The sequence below is a fragment of the Euphorbia lathyris genome, chromosome 1, assembly GCF_963576675.1.
Source record: "Euphorbia lathyris chromosome 1, ddEupLath1.1, whole genome shotgun sequence".
NCBI classification, from domain to species: domain Eukaryota; kingdom Viridiplantae; phylum Streptophyta; class Magnoliopsida; order Malpighiales; family Euphorbiaceae; genus Euphorbia; species Euphorbia lathyris.
Genome location: NC_088910.1, coordinates 138,554,156 through 138,574,244, shown reverse-complemented (window position 1 = coordinate 138,574,244; position 20,089 = coordinate 138,554,156). Strand labels below are relative to the sequence as shown.

At 32.5% G+C, this 20,089-nt stretch overlaps 1 long non-coding RNA gene and 1 pseudogene across 1 annotated transcript; one reads left to right on the top strand and one right to left on the bottom strand.

The window, feature by feature from the left end:
• Positions 1 to 2,218: 2,218 nt before the first annotated feature.
• Positions 2,219 to 4,610, bottom strand: LOC136215928 (uncharacterized). Its single transcript, XR_010682935.1, has 3 exons — positions 3,915 to 4,610; positions 2,589 to 2,705; positions 2,219 to 2,450 (listed from the first exon to the last, which is right to left on the bottom strand). It is a non-coding gene; the product is annotated as an uncharacterized lncRNA (long non-coding RNA).
• Positions 4,611 to 9,804: 5,194 nt separating this feature from the next.
• LOC136211103 (uncharacterized) lies at positions 9,805 to 16,015 on the top strand (annotated as a pseudogene).
• Positions 16,016 to 20,089: the final 4,074 nt, after the last annotated feature.

Below are 20,089 nucleotides of genomic sequence, written 5' to 3'. Positions count from 1 at the left end.
GTCATAATTTTATATTATGTCAAACTAGTAAAATAAATATTTTTAATATATTTTAAAGATTAGAATTTATAAATTAGAAGTGTAGAATATATTTTCTAAGGTTTATGATTTATGAATTGAAGTCTAGAATTTTTAAATAATAGTATAAAATCATAAAATATCGAAAATAATGACATATTAAAATTAAGTTTGATAATATGACTTAATTGTAAAGTACTTAATTATGATATTCATGTATTTGACCCAATCTAAAATGGTGTTATTTTGTATGTTAAATAAATTGACATTTTCCTACAAACTTTAAAACCTCTTTAGTCCCTTATCTCTTATTTTTGTGGATAAAAAATTTATTAGTTTTTATATTTTTTTTTTACTGATACACTGTTTAATCCTCTTATTTTAATATTATTCTATTTAATCATTAACTTCAACAATTTTACTATTTAAATATTTGAATTATTAAACAGTTTAACCTTATACAATATAACAATAGTTAAAGACTAAACAATATATATATTAAAATATGAGAACCAAACGACATGTTACATAATTAAATACGTAAGACTAGTAAATTATTTATATTATTTTTATAGAAGACGACCAATGTAAACAAAGAAAGAAGCAAAATGTACTATTTAAATGTGCATCAATTTAAACCGAACCAAATAGAACCAAAAAAGTCCGAATTTATCAAACAATCAACACCTACACCAAACTAAATAGTATGCAAAGCATAATTATAACTGGAAAAACCCGAATTTAGTTTTTTTTATCAAAACCAACCTAAATTTAGTTAAAAATAGAAACGATAAATAAAAATCATTATATTTCTTCAATTAATTTACTTCAACAAAAAAAAAAAAGCTTAAAGAACTTTCACAATATATCTATTTTGGATTATTATTTCAACAAACAGTAAACTTCCAAAATCAAATATGTAGCATACATATACCTATAATACCTATAAAGCTTCGGTACGGGTTTTTACATTTTTTTCTATACCAAACAGAAGTAAAAAAAAACACTTAAAATTATAACCAATTCAGAACCAAATTCTTAAAAAGCCTTGCTGAAAACCCGAATTGAATCCATTCAGTTCGTAGTTCGACTAAATGGTTAGCCAATTATGCAACGAACACAAACTCACAACCATCGAATAAAGAAGCTAGAGATTCACTATTAGAGTGTGTATCAGTTTAAAGCGAACCGAATCCAAACCAAAACATTTAAATATCAAATTTATCAAATAATTAACACCAACACCAAAACCAATAGCATATAAAACACAATTATAACTGAGAAAACCTGAATTTAGTTAAAAATAGAAGCAACAAATAAAAATCACTATATTTCCTCAATTAATTTGCCATAACAACAAATAAAACTTAAAATACTTTCAAAAAATACCTGTTTTAGATTATCATTTCAATGAAAAAAATAAACTTCTAAAATCAAACATATATATATGCATAATATATATTACAATTCGGTACAACTTTTTTACATTTTTTTCCCATACCAAAGAAGTACAAAAATAAACACTTCGGCAGTTCGGCTATTTAGCCGATTATGTAATGAACACAAGCTCGCAACTATGAAATAAAGAAGCTAGAGATTTACTATTAGAGTGTGATCAATTTAAACCGAACCGAATCTAATGTCAAATAATTAACAGCAACACCAAACTGAATAGCATATACAACACAATTATAACCGGAAAAACCCCAATTTAGTAAAAATAGAAACAACAAATAAAAATCATTATACTTCTGAATTAATTTACCTCAACAACAAAGAAAAACATAAAATACTTTTCACAATATACCTATTTCAGATTATTATTTCAGCAAAAAAAAAAAAAAAAACCCTTCTAAAATCAAATATGTAGGCATATACATATAAATGCATCATATATATATATATATATATATTATGGTTCGGTGCAGGTTTTTACATTCTCTTTTCCATACCAAAAAGACAAACAAAAAAGGCTTAAAATTATAACCAATTCAGAACCGAATTCTTAAAAAACCTTACTGAGAAAACCAAATTTAATCTATTCAGTTCGTTAATTCGGTTATAACCGAAGAAAACACACCCCTATTTACTATCTTCAGCATTGGAACCAAAATGAGAGCAAAGTGGGTAAGATTAAGTTTGGCAATTAATTCTTGCACCGAATTAGGCTTTAACTATCAGCTTAAACTTTTAGTTCAAATGGTTCAATAACACGCATAAATTAGTTCAAAATTATATCATTTGTCAATAAAGATTATCCACTAAACCGCTTAAGCTTCATTAAAACTTAAAAGAATCATAAAATTAGCAAAAAGCATGTCTACATTTTAACAATCTGGAGAAAATACCATTTCCTTAGGAACTTCAAGAACAAAATCCATCCGAACCAGCAGCCAGGAGCTTCAAGTATACCTTCCAACTCTGACATTTATCTGTCACAAGGAACTAAAACTTAACTTAATTGTAATGAAATTGAATTCTAATATTGAGCTGTAAAATATTAGCACATTGTTAAAACAGATCTTCAGGAATGCAAAGAAAGATGTAATAAAAATTTCTCAAGCAGTTACCGGATTCCAAGCTACTGAACCTGCTCAACTCGAATTCTAGCTCCTCAACATGCATAATCTGCTTCATGGTCTCCTCAACCAAATTCATGCAATCATCAGGAGTGATTTCATCTGATTCTGCAACTTACAAATCCAAAGAAGCATGAAGTGAAGAAGGCAAGTTCATCAATTTAAGACGTGTAGAACCCACGTGTCCCCGCATTATCAAGCTCTAAAGATTAGGACATGAAATTTCTAGGAGATGACAATTCTTGCCAAAATCGTGAAAAAAATTTCGTTACTAATAATTGAATCGCATACAATTATCTATGCATGATCTTCAAAATTCATAGAAAACACGAAATTTTTCCATTAATAATATTAAACCTGATTCTTACAATCAAAATAAAGTCTTTAAATAGGCAAAATCCTAAAGCATAATCCTGAAACAAAAAATGAAAACCGAATCCTAAATGGAAAAGGAAAGACAAAAAGAAAAATATGAAAAATAACGCCAAAATAGTTGATGGAGAGATTCCAATTGGCTGTTAAATGAGAATTGGCTGTTAAACAGCTACTGTATTGATTAAAAAAGTAGGTTTATAAAACTCTGGTCGTTCTACATAAAAATGATAATGCAACAGTATAATTACAGTAACCAATGATGAACAAACCAGAAAAAAGATTAGGCAGAAGCAGCATGGTGCTAGGTAGATGTGAAAATTGAAGTTCCATGGTGGACGAGCATCTATTTATATAATAATACATATGTAGTCGAGAATTATTATTCAATGTTTGGTATGCGTGATAGAGAATAAGGGTAGTCGAGAATTATTATTCAGTATGCGGGATAAGGATAAAGATAAAATAATATATTTTACTATTTTAACCTTATTTAAACTACGTAACATTAATTTGAGAGATAAAATAGACTTTTCTATCCTATTAAAATATCCTATTAAAATAGCAGGAGCTTATACCACCTCCTTGTACCACCCCGATTTGAGGGATAAAACTCATATCCTCTCTGGTATCCGTCACCTATCTCTAAAACAAACATGAGATAACTCACCTTATCCCTATCCCCCCTATCCCCCGTGTCTTTATCCCCTATCCTCATGTCTATATCCCCTCTAACAAACACCCATGAATCAATTTCAACAACTCAAAAATTAGGGTTTCTAGTAAACTAAATCTGTGGCTTTATCACAAACCGGCCTAAGTCATGTCTCTGAATTGAATTTTATTCAGATGAATCAAATCATTCAATTGGAAACAGATAGACTAAAATTGAATAATGAATACTCCTGAATTTAAACAAGCTTGATAAGAGAGAGAGTAACAGACCTATTTAATGGTGATGAGACGAACATTGTTGTTGCAGACGAATGGTCCTCCGACGGAAACAGCAGCTCCCGAATTCTCAATGAAAACAAGTTTAAAATCATCGCATAACACAACAACATCTCGCACCTTCTCCGATTCCTTCATAAACAATAAACCAACATCGTTCATCGTTCCTAAAAAACTCAATTTCAACGACAAAGTAAGAGTTCCGTCCCTAATTCTCTCCGCTTCCACTACACTCTCATTAATAGAGACACCAGACGAAACCAGATTCGCTTGAAACTTCTTCTGATAAGGCTCATTCCGATAGTATTCCATTTCAATAGATGAATTTCCGACCGCCGCAGAAGCAACGATTACCTTATTCCGCAAAACAGAAGCTCTCGTATCTTGACACATCAATGACTTTCGAGCTTTGAGTGTGATTGAGAAGTTCCAGTGGGTTTTTAATTGAGAATTGTAGACGACGGCGGAATTAATTTGGAGCTCCGGGTTGGGGAAGCTGGGTCGAGCTATGTAGAGCATCAACGGCGTCATTAGAAGAAAAGAGAAGATTAATGCGTAAAATAGAGGGAGATCCGAAACCGGAGATGAAACTGGGGCCGGAGTCGGAGCCGGAGATGGAGGAGATGGAACTGGGGCCGGAGTCGGAGATGGAATGTGAAGTGGAACTCCGATTACGTGTGTATGATTATGTGCCATTGCGTTGAGATCCGATGAAATGGAAAGGATTAATTAGTATTTATTTAGATTTAAAGTATTATTTGGCCTCTAATCTATTCAAAATTTTCTTATTTGACCTCTAATCTATTATTTTATCACATTTGGCTCCTAATCTGTTCTAATTGGTAGTAAAATTTTATCCAATTTATATGAATACTTAACAGAATCGTTATCTCATAAACAAGTAACGATATTTTGACACTTAAACTTAACAAGTGATCTTTTTTAAAGTTTTTTTTGCCACATTATGTGGAAATAATTAATTAGATTAAAAAATAATAAAAAAAAAACAAATCTTAAACTAAAATCCATTAAGTTCAAGTGTCAAAATATCGTTATTTATAAATAAGATAATAATTCCGTTAAGTTTTAATACAAATTTAATTGGTTGAAATTTTACCAATTAGAGATAATCTGGGAGTCAAATATGACCAAATAATAAATTAAAGACTAATTGATAAAATTTTGGATAGATTAGGGGTCAAATAGAGTTTTAATTTATATACTAGTAATGGGGTAAATTATACTATGGCTACTGAACTTTAACCATTTTAACATTATGACAATTGAATTTCAATGGATATTTTACACCCATGGTCACTGAATTTTACTCATTTGAACATTGTGATCATTGAACTTCAAATTTTAACGATATGGTTACTAAACTTTATACTTTTTAACAATGGTGGCTACTCAACTTTAACTAACTCATCAAAATTACCTTTAACGACATTTACCATGAAAATACTCAACTTTTGATATTTTATTTACTCCTAACATTTATACAGAAGAGCAATTTTACCCATGACGTTTAAAATGGTGCAATTTTACCCCCTAACATTGGTAGCGAAAAGCAATTTTGCCCCTAATGTTCGCAAGTTGGATCAAATTCATATATTTTGTTTCTTATTCAGCACCAATTGTATAGCGGTTGGTTCTAAAAAAATATTTCATACTCAGTAATTTAATAATCTAATTGCCAAACAGAGCTATGTATTTTTATATTTCTCCAACTCAGTAATGTGTTCATGAACATTATAATTGAGCTTTTTAATAGAGTCTGCTCGCCAACTTTCGAACCGAGATTCTCCGTGCTCAAGTTCGTCTCGTTTATAATAGCGAGCTGAACACAGTCGAACTTTTATCAAGCCGAAGAGCCGTTCATGAGCGGCTCGGTTCATTTAGAGTCCTACTAAGAATAAACAGTAAGTTTCCGTTTGTTTTCAATCTATAGAAAAATCAATCAACTAATATCTGCTCCAACTATAGCTAACAATAAGAGTAAGAGGAAACAGCAACAGTAACAGGCGAAAACAAACATCTTTGAATTGAATTTTATTCGGATGAAAGAAACAGAAAATGAGCCTAAATCATGTCTTTGAATTGAATTTTATTCGGATGAAAGAAACAAGAGAAAATGCTCAATCAAATCATTCAATTGGAAACAGATGGACTAAAATTGAATAATGAATACTCCTGAATCTAAACAAGCTTGATAAGAGAGAGAGAGAGAGAGAGTAACAGACCTATTTAATGGTGATGATGAACATTGTTGCAGACGAATGGTCCTCCCATGGAAACAACAGCTCCCATATTCTCAAAGAAAACAAGTTTCAAATCATCACATAACACAACCACATGTTGAACCATCTCCGATTGTTTCACAAACCATAAACCGAAATCGTTCATGGTTCCTAGATAACTCAATTTGATCGAGAAAGTAAGAAATCCGTCACTGATTCTCTCGGCTTCCACTAAACCCTCATTAATAGCCACACTAGATGAAGCCAGATTCACTTGAAACTTCTTCTGATGATCCTCCTCCGGATCTGGAGAGTATTTCATTTCAAAAGATGAATTTCCGACCGCCGCAGAAGCAACGATTACATTATTCAGCAAAACAGAAGCTCTCATATCTTGACAGATGAATGGCCTTATAGTATTGAGTGTGATTGAGAAGTTCCAGTGGGTTGTTAATTGAGAATTGTAGACGACGGCTGAATTAATTTGGAGTTCCGGGTTGAGGAACGTTGATCGACCTAAGTAGAAGAGCTGAAACGGAGGTATCAGAATAGTATAGGCGAGTATAATGTAAAATATATAGATATTCGGATACCGAGTCGGAGTCGGAGTCGGATCTGGAACTGAGGCCGGAGTCGGAGTCGGAGTCGGAGATTTAATGTAAACTGGAACTCCGATTACGTATGTATCATTATCTGACATTGCTTTGCGATCTGATGAATTTGAAAGGATTAATTAGTATTTATTTATATAGGAAAACCTAAGTTAAAGAGGGTAAATTACACCTATGGCCACTGAACTTTACTTGTTTTAATATTATAGTCGTACGGGATTCAACTGGTTTCGTCGCATTATCTGGAGGGAGACCGATTGGTAAAGTACTATCTGCTTTACATGCGGAATTAATGGCTATCCTTTCTTCGGTCAGAATTGTGAAGATGTTGGTTTCCATTCTGTCTTAATTGCTTCAGATTCATTACCTGCAATTCGTCTCCTACGTGGAGATGGAATTATTTCTAATTGGATTGGAGTGATTGTTAGTGATATTTTGGAGGAAGCACAAGCTTTTGTACAGATAGAATTTATTCATGAGAAGCGTCAAGCCAATACGGTTGCACACTCTCTCGCTGCCTGGGCTTTTACTCTATCACATGAGGAAATTTTGATTAAAGATTTTCCATTGTTTGTTTCAACTTGTATTCAAACTGATACTGTTTATTCTTTTTAATACAAGTGTATCTTTTTATAAAAAAAAAACAATATGATCACTGAACTTTACATTTTTTTAATACCAGTAGCCACTCAACGCCTCAAAACGACCGTTGACGGTCTCAAAATAAAAATTTCAAAAAGTTAATGATATTCTAAGTAACTTTAATTCTTTAAAATTTTCGTTTTGAGGTCATTTAGGTGTTGTTTGGTTAGGAGAGAGAGTGAACTTTTAGAGAGAGAAAGCTTAAAAAAATATAGCTTTGGAAAATAACAAATGTGATTTTATGGTAAATGTCATTCTGAACAACTTTAATTCTTGAATATTTTTATTTTGAGGTCGTTAACGGTCATTTTGAGGAATTAGTTAAACTTGTGTGACCACCAGTATTAAAAATGATAAACTTCAATAGTAATATCATTAAGAATTGAAGTTCTGTTGCTATGATGTTAAAATAGGTAAAGTTTAGTAGCCGTGGATGTAATTTACCCTGAGTTAATATAAGGCAAAAAGAATATTAGCCCTCATTTGGTTTATTAAGCTTTTGATGTAGGAGCAATTTTACCCTCTAATGTTTAAAATTGTGCAATTTTATCTCTAATTTCGGTAGCAAAATCAATTTTACTCATAATATTCATAAGTTGGGTCAATTGAGTTTATATTTTTTAATTTTAAATTAAAAAAAAATTAACATTTAATCATATGTTTATGATCTGTTATTAATGAGTAAAATGATGCATAGATATAAAGCGTAGATGACACGATTCATAACCAAGAAGATATTTTGATGAATAATTTCTCAAATTGATCTAATTTGTCAATATTAGAGGTAAAATTGCTCTTAACTGCCAACGTTAAACGTAAAATTGTATCATTTTAGACGTTAGGGATATAATTACTCCTGAGTGTAAACGTTATGGGTATTTTTGTACTTTATCCCTTTATTTTTGATCTTATTAAGGCGACAATCAAGTTTGTAGGATAAGTTCAAGGAGCGTTTAGTGTATTAAACCATTGTATGATTTTGAGTTTTGTGCTTAATAACAATGAATGAGCACTATTTCAGTTCGGTTACTAATCGAACGAAAATCCATTTCAAATTAAAACGAAAGTAATTTTAACGACGGTTTGATTCGCTTACCATTAATGACTGAACAAAATTCATTACAATAAGTTAAAATTTAAAAAAATTAAAAAAATCTATAACAAATATAAAAATATATATTAATATAAAAATGTATTATAAATATATTATAAATGATTATGTAAGATCATAAAAATGTAAAATAAATATTTCATATATACATATAAACAAATATTTTTATAATATATATTCGATTAGGTTACACTGATTTTTTTTAGCATAATCGAACTAATAATCGGTTGTCAAAATAAAATACCTTGTTTTTAAACCGAACCGAATCAATTTACATTTTCGATTCGGTTATCAGTTATTGGTTAATTTTATTCACTCCTACTAATAAGATGTGATATCCTTCTACAAATTCTGTTCGAGACCGTTAAGATCATGACACCTGATGACTATGGTTGTTTTGATACAATTTAAGACCATAAACTTGTTATGAAATGTAGGCATTTTATATGTTCTTTCGACGGAAATATAACTTTTATAAATACGTATAATTAAAAACATATTATTTTGGGTTAAATTTACAATTTTTAAATTTTTTATGAGGCTATTTCCATAGCTTATTATTATAATTAAATCTCTTCATTCTTAAAATTTTAAAAATTAAATCATTTTTTAATTTTTACATATATTAAGCCGTTCATTAATAGCTTAGCTAATAGAACCATTAGTTATAAAATTAGGACTCGTTTGGTATACCTACAGTTTACTGTTGCTGTTTATTATTTGATGTTACGGTTTGTTGTTGAAAAAAATTGCTTTCAGAAAGTAAAGATTCCATAAATTTATAAAAAAAAACTACTTTTCAGCTATGAAAGACAAACGATAGGAGTTTAATCAAACAATTAAAGTCTCCCTTTTGGAGTGAAAATGTAAAAATGAAAAAAAAAATAGAATAATCAAACACCCCTTTAATACAAGATCGATTAAGTTTAGAATTTTCACCCTTGAAAATTGGGCAGAATGCTCGAACTGACCAAATTAACCGTAAACCTTTAGAATTCAAACATACATTTTTTTTTTGGTAAGAAGAATTCAAACATACATAACTTATTTATTTATTTATTTCAATAAATATTATAAGAAATATTTCTTATTTTTTCTTTTTGGATATTAATAAAATTTAATTAATTTTTAAACATATACAAAATAAATCTTAAAAATTTAATGAATTGTATAATTTAAATTTAATTATAAAATATATAACCTATTATTTATTTATATATTTAATAATAAATAATTTAATTAAAATGTGTATTTTTAATTTATATTAAATTTTATTACATTTTTAAGTTTTAATTTATTAGATTGAATTCCCAATCCCTAAAACCTCTCTTCAACCCCTTCATTCCCATCCTTTTTCCGTCTCCCACTATGAGTAGATTCCGGCGGCTTATTCCGACCAATACCTTCCGCCACCGCCTCCTCTATAAGTACTCCACCGCTGCTCTCATGGAAGAACCAGCAATCGAGGTCGCCGCCGCCGCCCCTTTTACATACATCGAAGGATTTCCGAAGCCTGGCCCGCTAGAAACCATCATCGGTATTCCTAGGGCAAGCTCCGGCAAGGGTATAGCCGCTAAAGAGAGAAAAGCTGGTAGAGTTCCTAGCATTGTGTTCGAGCAGGAAGATGGGCAGCATGGTGGTAATAAAAGGCTGATTTCAGTGCAATCTAATCACATTAGAAATCTGGTTAACAAGCTTGGTAGATCATTCTTTTTGTCCAGACTTTATAATCTTGAGGTCAGACCGGAGTTGAAGTCCGATGAGATCATTGAGGAAGTTCGCATCTTGCCGAGATTGGTAATTTTTTTTGTTTCTCATTCAATATCAATTTGGGGATTTGTAGCTGGTTGTGTTTGGTTTCTGAGAAATTTCCTGAATACTTCACTTAATTGAGCTAATGAAATTTATCAGAAAATGCTGAAATCAAAGCTTGTAAGAATTGGCTTATAACTTTAGCTTTGTCTTTGAAACTAGTTTGGTTGAATTGTCTCAGATTCATTTGCACGCTATCTCCGATGTGCCAATTAATGTGACCTTCTGATGCGTTGTTGAAGGTTGATATTCCTCTTCTCTACAGAGGGGAAGATGTTTCTCCTGGACTTAGGAAAGGTTAGTCATTCCTTTTCAGCATTTTTTTTTTTTTTAAATTGGGTCTATATTTTTGGTTAGATGGATTACTCTAAATGTAGAAATGTGTTTAATCTGATAAAATGTAAGGATAACTCTGATTATAGAAATGTGCTTAATCTGATGAAATGTGGTTTATTTGGGTATATGTAAAGGATTCAATGAATGTAAATTTAAACCATCTTCCATACACCAGGAAAATAAAAGAAGTAGAAATATGTAGTTGATGTCAATAGAAGGGGGTACTTTTGAGGTTTTTAGCCAATGTGAGGATCTGACCCTTTCTTCCTAAACTGCAACACAATAGAGTTAGAACAGGGTCATCGACCAGCACCTGCACTTTGATGATTAAGTTATTCATGTTTAAGAAGAAGAAGATTAAGGATACGAGTCATAAGCTATGGGATCAGACATAGTGCCTCATGTCGAGTGGCCTGTGATTTTATCTTGGGGAGTCATGTGACTTGAGACTTGTGAAGTTGTGCCATCAGTAACAGCTTCTTCCTTACCTCCATCGAGCCCTTACTTTGCTTCCCTTTCCCGTAAGACTAGACTTCCCTTACCTCCATTGGAGCTCTTACCTTCTTGCTTTCCTGGCCTCGGCTCATTCCCTTCCCTTCCTTGTTGAATGTAAGGACTTTCTATTCTACTCTGTGCAGTGCAGGCGAATCTCTGCACTTCTGTAACAGAAAGGTCTCAGTGCTAGCTGGGACAACATTTCTAGCTTCTTTCCCTTCTTTCTGCTGATGGTAAAATGAACTACTTTGCTTATCACAGTTAGTTTGATTTTCTTTGATCCTCATCCTCATCTGGTTCGGCAGCTAGTTCCTTTATTACGTCATTTCGTTCAAAGAGTCATTCTGCTATCTTCTGGTGCCATTGGAAGTCCACATTTACTACTGTTGAGTGTCAACCGGACTACAACCAAGCTAGCGCGCAAAGATGAAAAGAGAGAATGTTTACGCTACACTTCTTACCCATCTTCTTCTTGCTTAGATCTTGTCGACCGAGGGTCACGTAATATCGATTGTAAGAGAAGAGAAAGCTTGATAGCTGAGAGAAGATAAAGCTTGATAGCTGGTCGGAACGAAGTAACGAATTTAAGTAAGCAAGTCAACAGTTACGAAGTAACGAATTTAAGTAAGCAAGTAAATCCACAGTTACGAAATAACGAATTAAAACGAGTAAGTAAGGTTACTGTTCAGTAAGCTTGATTGAATCATATACCATATTTTCTTCTTTACGGATCACACTTCTTAGACTTGGTCAAGCGTCTGGTGTGAGGGGTGGGGCGTAGCTCTGTCCATTGGTCCACATGGCAATAGATTATTAGCAGCTGTCATCAGTAGTCTATGTACTTTCTATTGTATATTCATTAAGTTTGCGTGCTATACTTTCACTTCCAATGAAACTTCTAACAGTTCTAAGTGCATCATAACTATCCGCCCAATCATGTTTCTTTCTGGTGATATATTGCTGAATTTTTTTGCTGATATTCTTTAATTACCAGAGAGTATGGTTAATTGAGTTATTGGGGAATCTGGACTGCCATGTTGTCCTCTAGCTAAAGTAGTAGATACGAAGATGGAAGTGCAGGCTTGTTTGTAGAAATACGTCCCTATCATATTCCACATGTGTTGTTGAATTTTGTGGTATAGTATCAGTGCTATCACAGTAAAATCAATGCTACCTATTTTGTGAAAGTAACTAATAGTGTCAAGTTACTCTTTAGTCTTTAGAGCTGTTTTTTTAATGGAAATAAGACTAGATACGTCTCTCATTTGTCATTCTGAGAGGAGGGTGGCTTCCAATTCTCCCTAAAGTTCGCACTTGTAGCATCTCTCGCTTACTCAATGACAAGTTTTGATATGTGATGCGTCAAGAAGCATATATTTCTTCGATTTTCATTCTCTTGCTCTTCCAACAACTTTCTCATTTTCTAGCAAAAGCTTACTGAAATCCTCTGCTGATTAATGTTACCAATGTCTTTTTCGAGGTATTACTTTTATAGATTAACATTACAAGCCTCTTATGTGACTTTCAAGAACACTTGTCCTTGTCAAGGTTCAGAGCTCCAAATTACATCACAAAGAAATAATAACGAACTGTATTTTTTGTTGACTACACCCTAGTGTTTCAACTTCTATTTGTTATCTACTGCTTAAGCATTAGATTATGTGGCTAGAAGCACTGATGACAGATCATTTCACCTATGAGCCCAACCATTATAAGTTTAACAAATAAGATCTCCAATTTTGAATTGTAAAATCTGACTATTGGATCGGCCATTTGGGATAAATTTGAGTTCCATAAGGTAAAGGATCAAGGAAAAACATCAGCTAGTTTGATGCATATGATCAACCAGGATGTTCTATGTTATTTATTGCATTTCAAGGTTACAAACACAGATGCATTATGTTCATTCTTTTCTGGAGCACTGATATATTTATCTATCAACCTCTTCACTGAACTAAACTAACTGGTGTTTTATAATAATCATTTGTTTGCTTCTCACTTGAACATTTCTTCAGAGGCGAATAACAGTCACCTCTTTGATATAGATTGTTCTTATTAGCATAGTTGTTAAAGACGCGCATAAGGCATTTGGCCGAGTGCCTTAGCACCCCAAAGTTGGGTGCCGTAACTTAGGTGACTGCCAAGGTGTGCGCCTAGCCGTGGTTATAATATGCACGCTTATTTGTCACATGGGTTCTCTTTTAGGGTTTTAAAAAAATTAGATACATGTTTAATATCCACGGTTGGATTAGACACATCTAGTGTCCAAAATAAACAACAAAAATATAAAGAAGACAGATTTGAGGAAATGCAGACACCACAACAAGAAAAAAAGAAGAGAGAGAGAGAGAGTGAAAGAAACAGACAAAAGAGTGAAAGAAATGCAGACAATGGAAGAAGAACTTTGTAGATGAGTTTGATGAGGATGAAGAGGATCATATCCTTGAAGAAGAATTTGATAATGTTGGTGATGAGTGATGAATTTGATTAGAAGTAGCCATAGTTGTTATAGGCGCCCCCCTCAGGGGACTGAGCCTTAAATCCCCTAGGCGAGGCTCAGTTTAACTGGCGCACATGATTCTTGTGTGTTACTTTTCGGAGGCTTTTGATTAGGTTTTTTTTACTATTTTCTTTAAATAAACTGTTGATTAATCTCAACCACTAATTTAGTAAACTATAATTTAACGGTTGATATAATCTAGATAAAAGTGTAAAAAAAACTAAACAAGAATATGAAGAAACGTAAAGTCAAAAGAACCCATTCATTCTTCACTGGACCACTGTGACACAAGAAACACAACTAGCAAAGAGCTAGAGACATTGCTATGAATGTTCAATAGTTTACTAGGATCAGTTAGGTTAAGGATATGTCTCTATTGAACTTAACTTGGTGTTTTTGACATTTAATATTATGTTTTTATGTGGTTTTGTCTTGTTTGTGTGGTTATAAGTGTGTTTTTTGGCTGAGCATGGTCTATGCTTTAAACTAGTAATAGAGTACATTAGTATCAAAAATTGATATTTAGGTTTTGTATAGATTTTTTCTTTTTTTTCTGCGCCTCCTGTTCATCAGGCACCCACCTTGCATCTAGGCTCCAGGACCCCTTAGCGCCTTGCGCCTTTAATAGCTATGAAAGTAGCCATTAGTCAATTTATGATTTACTGTTTGGTTGAACACTTTAACTTAGAATATGAAGCTTATTGCACGTTAGAATTTATGATTAAAAATATTATCATGATTTAGTGTACGTTGCATTTTGATGTTAGAATTTATCATTTCTTTATTCTTTTTAAACATTATCATTTATAGTTTTATATATTTTCATTCTTTTAGTGCGTCTTGTGTCGCTCAGGCAAGCACCTACCCCTTGCGCCCTATTCAGTGAAAGTATACTTACTCTGTACTCACTTTGCAGGTTCTTATTTGAATATTATTAAGAGAACGGTAAAATTCCTTTGCCCCGCGGGTATCATCCCTCCATATATCGATGTCGATCTAAGCGAACTCGATGTCGGCCACAAACTCGTAATGGGAGACCTCAATGTTCATCCAGCTCTAAAGCTCATTCAACCAAAGGAGCAGCCTGTTGTTAAGATCATGGGAGCTAGAGTATCTGATCAAAAGAAAGCTAAATAACCAAACACTTCTCCTTCTTCTTCTGCAGTCTTCACAAGCCAAATTTGAGGTAATTTACATTCATAGCCCCTAAACTATAGCGGTATTACCATTATAACTCCTAAACTTTATTTCTTCACATAAAAACCCTTGAACTTTACATAGTCTAAATCAATTGAAACCCGTAAAAAATGAGTACTTGACTATACTTTTTGGTGACATGGATTAAAAATAGACAGTTAATGATGTAGTCAAGGGCTTTAATTTTGTTGAGAAATGAAGTTTAGGAGTCATAATGTTAGTAGCGCTATAGTTTAGCGGCTACCTATGTTGTACGGAAACTGAAACGGAAACGGAAACGGATACTGGGAAACGTAATTTCTGAAAAACATAGGAAGCGGAAACGTGGGGGAAACGTGTAAATATTAAAAATATAAGGGCATATTTATAAATACTAAAAATATAATAATATATTAAAAAAACCAAGATTGAAGAATAAAAGGAAGAAAGTCCAAGCTCAATCGAGATTCAAGCGACAAAGATTATAGGAGAAAGAAATATAGGAATTATCTCTCAAATAGGAAGTTTCAATTTTCCTAATCTTAGATTGAATAGGAATTGCAAAATAGAAAGTTTGAATTTCCAGAATTTTAATCGAATAGGTAGGGAAAACCGTTTAAAAATTGAGAGACGCGTGTCATATTTTGGGTAATTACGGAAACGTTTCCTATCAGTTTCCGAGAGTTTCGGTTTCCCACATCTGCCAGAAATGAACGCATGTCATGAAGAGTTCCCTTGCTTCATAGGCGGCTACGAATGTTTCTTCCATGGCATTTTTTTTTTTTTTGTAATACTAGCAGAGGACCTGAGCAAACTTGGAGGAGGGTGATCGAGAGTGATATGAGTTTATTAGGGATTGAGGAAAATATGGTAGTGGATAGGACAGAGTGGAGGGAGAGAATTTGTGTCGCTGACACGACTTGATTTCACGGTTTTATATGATGGTTCATGTTAGCCGACCCTGAATCATTTCGGGACTAAGGCTTTGTTGTTGTTGTTTGTAGCAGAGGACCTGAATTATTCAACCATAGATAAGCAATTTGTTTCTATATTTGCTCATCTCATAGGATTCCTTTTTTTCACATTTTGGATTAGAAAATAGAGGAATGAGTGAATGCCATTTTTGGGGCTGTGAAAAATAATGATACAAGGAATCAATTCCTTATTTATCATCTTCTTCTTTTCCCCATGAAAATGGGGTTGTCTTGGATTTTAGTAGTTTTAACATGGAATTTAATGTTTATATTTATGTTTATGTCATTGTCAATGAATTAATAACTTTGATTGTACAATTAAACAGTGACCTTAGACTTTGGATTCAGACTTCTAATGTCTATGTCATATTTTAGATAAGGCCTAATACATCATTTGCCCCCTAAATTTGTCCAAAAAGTTTGATTAGCCTCTTGAACTTTCAAATTCTCTCGATAGCTCCCTCAACTTGCATAAAGTGTTCGGTTAACCCCCTGAACTTGCGTAAAATGTAATCAATTGATCACTTGGTTGCAAAAAAGTAAGTTAAATGCGGAAGATATATTGCACGCTTCTTAAAATGTTATTACATAATTCAAGAATAGATTAAAAATGAAGTTATTACTTGCTTAAATATAAAACTTGTTTTCTCTAATATTAGAACCGCATTATCCCGATCTTGGTCGTTTTAATTTTATTTAAGACGTATGCAATATATCTTCCTTATTTAACTTACTTTTTTTGTAGCCGAGTGATCAATTGTTTACATTTTACGCAAATTCGGGGGCTAACTGAATATTTTTATGCAAGTTGAGGGGGCTATCGGGACACTTTGAAAGTTCAGGGGACCAATCAAGCTTTTTGGACAAGTTCAGGAAGCAAATGATATATTAAGCCTTTAAGATAATTTAAAGGCAGACTTAATATATCCTCAGCCCCCTCGAGTTGTCCAAAAACAACAACTGACCCCTAAACTTAAAAACGTTACAACTAACTCTCTCACATTGCTTATTTGGAACAAATAACCTCTCAAATAGGTTAATATTTGAGGATTTTTTTTTTTGGCATTTTTGTTGATGTATCAACAGATTAGTTAGATGTAAATTAGCAACTTGAGGGGTTATTTGTTCCAAATAAGCAAGTTGAGGGGTTAGTTGTAAGGTTTTGAAGTTTAGGGGTCAGTTGCAGTTCTTTTGACAACTTGAGGGCATGTATTAGGCCTTTACAGGTGTAATACATCTCTAGTCCTCCCAAGTTATCCAAAAACTGCAATTGACTGAAAGCGTTACAACTAACCTACTCAACTTGCTTATTTGGAACAAATGGCACATCAAATGCCACATGGCAGCGCGTGATGGTAGGAGATTAGTTGTAACATTTTGAATTTTCAATCACGTGCTGCCATGTGGCGTTTGAAGGGTCATTTGTTCTAAATAAGCGAGTTGAGGGAGTTAGTTGTAACGTTTTGAAGTTCAGGGGTCTGTTGCAGTTTTTGGATAACTTGGGGGCTGTGAATGTATTATTGCCTAATTCAAATTTAAGGAATAAGGTACATGGATGGGGCATTATTGTCAGTGGTGAATACATTACTGCTATTTTGGAGGGCAAATTTTAACCTGCATATATATATATATATTTAAATTCACGCTATCTTGATATCACATCCTTGATCCCAATTTTCCGGAGATAGGGGCTGGTCCTAGTAGAGGGCGAGCGTTGGCGCAACGGTAAACGTTGTTGTCGTGTGACCAAGAGGTCACGAGTTCAAGTCTTAGGAGTGGCCTTTTGCCAAATAAATTGGCAGGGAAAGGCTTGTCCCGGACCCTCGCTCAGTGGGGACGCGTAGTGCACTGGACCGCCTTTTTTTTTTATAGGGGCTGGTCCTAGTAGGGGTGATTGTAGAGGTCGGGACCCAGGCCCTTCTATCTCCGCCCATGATTATTGTCCTGGGAGGCCCATGATTATTGTCCTGGGAGAATAGGGCATTTCTTTTGGCTATTTTTTCCCCATTGGGAAGAATTCCTATTTACATGGGAAAAACACCTTAAAACGAATGAGTTTGTTTGGTTCTATTGTTATTGTTTATGGTTTCTTGTTAGTAGTTTATTATTGCTGGTTGTTAGTAGTTTACTATTGCCAATAGATGTTATCTTATAAAATAAGTATAAGTAAATGTTTTATTGGTTTGTAATTAGAGAAATGCAATATATTTTTCTCGCAAAAAATGGCATTGTGCTTTACAAAGTTCGCAAAAAAAAAAAAATGACGGCGTGACATGTTAGACTTTGATGATTTTGGTTCAATGATGTGACATATTAACTTGTGAAATAACAAATAGTGTTAAGTTAAATTTTTTTATTTGCTATCTTTGTAAAGTACATATAACAACTCTATGCGTGAATCAATAAAACGATAAAAGCACATGTGGTTTCAACTTTAACTTGAGAGAGAGGAATGACTTGTTTGTTTTGTTTGCTGTTTGTTGTTGTTGGTGTATAGTAGATGTTAGTTGATTTTTCTGATAAAAGCAGTTGTTTTGAAATTTTATCAACCACATTTTTATATCTTTTTTATAAAAAAAGATATAAAATACTCACAATGTGAAACCAATTGGTGAGATTTAATTTTTAAATTTTAAAAATCAATTATTTATTTATTAAATGGATAAGGTGTAAAAATACTCACAGTGTTTACAATCAGGAGCAATTTTACTCCTAATGTTGACAAGTTGTTTCAATTTTAGACATAATTATAAAATGCATATAACCAATTACATATCTGTTGGTTAAAAAAAAGATTTCATATTTTATTATCATTTAATAATAGAATTAGAGATTAATATTTATAATTATTTGAAATATATGAATTTTTTTTTGTCCAACTCGTATAAAAGATAATATATTTTTTTATTTAATTTTTTTTACGTCTAGTCATATGTTTGTTATCCGTTACTCATGAGTGATACACATGTGAAGTATTGATGATAAGGTTCATAACTGAAAATGCAGTTTGATGAATTATTTCTCAAATTGATTTAATTTATCAACGTTATGGGTAAAATTGCTCTTGGCTGTCAAAGTTAGAGGTAAAATTGCACCATTTTAGACGCACATTATTCCTTTATTAAATAATTAAATTTCAAACTGTCCATTTAATTTTGTAAGAAAAGAGATAATCAGAATTTCAAATTTTATCTTCTTGTTTTGTCTAATCAAATTTGATATGGAAGAAAAAGAACATAGTAAATCAATATTTGTAGATAATTATTAGGAAGTGATGTCTACAAAATTTATCCAATTATAATTTTTCTTTTCAACAAGCAGATGACATTTAATTAATCCTAATAAAAATGGTGGAAATAAAAGTGAAAGTTAATCCAATGATAACATACTGTTTAGTCCTCCTATTTTAAAAAATACATTATAAGGTCCTTGACTTTTGCCAATATTAACCTTTTGGTCATTTTATCTAGTTTTTTTAGACTTGTAACCGTTATATTTTAGCATAAATAGACATATATAAAATAACAGAGTAACATGGTCAACTTGAATTGTACTTTGGTTGTCCTAAAAGCTAAGATATGTTTGGTTAAAAATATATATATATAAAAAAAAAGATAAAAAGACCACATGGTTAATATTAGTAAAAGATAGAGATCTTAAAATGTGTTTTTTAAAATAAGGGGACGAAATAGTGTGTTAAGTAAAAATTAGAGGACTAATAAATTATTTACCCTAATTAAAATAATAAATAATAATAATAAAATGGAATTAAAGGCAACGTTTTAAGTGCTTGTAAATGATAAATTTTATAATATTGTCCATAATTAACCACTACTTTAACAATTCGGATATAGAATTATAGCACACATTTGGGATTACTCCAAAATTACGCCATAAAATCTACAATTATATGCTACTATTAATTAATTAGGGGTGAGTATGGATCGGTTCAATTAGAAAAAACAAAATTTAATAATGAAGAATTTTGATTCGGGGATCAATGATGTTTTCATCTCACACCAATACGAAAGCTTAACTTTGGCCGAGTATAAGCTAAAGTTTGGACTAGAAGATTCCTCCTTTGGTCATTCGTAACAACAAGTCCTAAATCACTTCGTTCCGGGAGCAGAGACAGAGGGGTCTGGAGGGGTTAGCCCTCCTGACCGCTGGAACCACCCTCTACTATATGTGGTTTTGGTTTTCTGTTTCCGATAAATTAAGGTTCAATGTAGTTAATTAACTCATTGAGTTTGTATTTAATTATAAAATTCA